This window comes from Myotis davidii, unplaced genomic scaffold (genome assembly GCF_000327345.1).
Source record: "Myotis davidii unplaced genomic scaffold, ASM32734v1 scaffold2305, whole genome shotgun sequence".
Classification (NCBI taxonomy): Eukaryota; Metazoa; Chordata; class Mammalia; order Chiroptera; family Vespertilionidae; genus Myotis; species Myotis davidii.
This window is the reverse complement of record NW_006296075.1, coordinates 28,946-30,232: the sequence shown is the minus strand read 5'-3', so window position 1 is coordinate 30,232 and position 1,287 is coordinate 28,946. Positions and strand designations below refer to the sequence as shown.

General features: G+C 39.3%; 1 protein-coding gene across 1 annotated transcript in view; it reads left to right on the top strand.

Annotated features, from left to right (window-relative positions):
• The window catches only part of LOC102759321 (asialoglycoprotein receptor 2-like), a 9,518-nt gene that overhangs the window by 3,426 nt on the left and 4,805 nt on the right, over positions 1 to 1,287 (top strand). The gene's annotated exons all lie outside the window — the stretch shown is intronic.

Genomic DNA, 1,287 nt, shown 5'->3' with positions numbered 1-1,287 from the left:
TCCGATGGGAAGAGGGGACTAGGCCAGCAGGCAGCAGCAACTAGAAAATCTTGTCTCCAGGCCTTTCCATCGACCTCTGCTGACTCCTCGGAATTTGGGGAACAGCCCAGCAGCCTCTCAGGACGCTTAGAATGCTCTGTTTGGGATTAAGGCTTCTCAGCCTGGGCCCCGTATTATAAACCTTTATACTTGACGAGTTTCAAGATTCTGATTTCATTAACCTTGGTTCCTCTGGAGCATTCAGATTTTTAAAAGTTACCCCAACTGATACCTCTGTGCAGCCAACTTTAAGGTATTTTTCCTATAGGCTGTGCTTAAGTTTTGTTTTGTGTTGTTTTTTTTAAAAATTGAATGAGTCTTTTAACAGGTGTGTATCTCATTAATTTCTAATAGCTATGCTTAATCTTAATCTTAATCTCTTTTTTCTGTTTACACTTGTTGTGTGAGATATGTTCTTCTTGTCTTCTCTCCCCGTGGTATTTTGAACTAGATGTAGCTTATTCTTAGTTATACGAGTGATTCCTTTTATAACTTTCAATGATGGGCTGAAAATTATTGGCTTCAAAAAAAAACACAAGGAGTTTATGTAACTTTCCATATGAAAGACGAGAAAACCAGCACACTTATTCACACACCTCATTCTTCCCTTTTAAAATTGAGATTTAACTGACATATAGCATTGTATAAATTCGAGGTTACACGTGTTGGTCTGGTACGTTTACATATCGCGATATCATGACTACAGTAGAGTTAGCTATCACCTTTCTCTTGTCACATAATTATCGTTTCTTTTCTGTGTTGAGAACAGTGAAGACCTAGTCTCTTAGCTACTTGGACGTTTATAATGCTCATTCTTTTCTCTCCTTGATTCCTTAAGTGTTCTGCCTGAAGAGTTGGACCATTTTCTATCTTTAAATTTTGTAAATCTCATCCATATATATAAGTTGGTTGCTCATTCTATACATTTGCTCTGAGGCCAGGAGAGTCCTTTTAATGTGTAAACTTAGGTTTCCTCACTTTTGAGATTTTCTTGAGTCATGTATGTGAACACTTTTTTCCTTGTTTAATGTGTAAACTTAGGTTTCCTCACTTTTGAGATTTTCTTGAGTCATGTATGTGAACACTTTTTTCCTTGTCCATTTGTTCTGTTTTTCCCGGGAACACGTCACCCAAAAGGATGCCCATTGTCCGTCTCCACAGCCCCATCTTGCTGCCGTTCTTCCCGTCTTGCTCTTCCCTCTGCATCCGGGTCCCCTTCTCAGGCCCGTCTTTCATGTCTCGGACTTG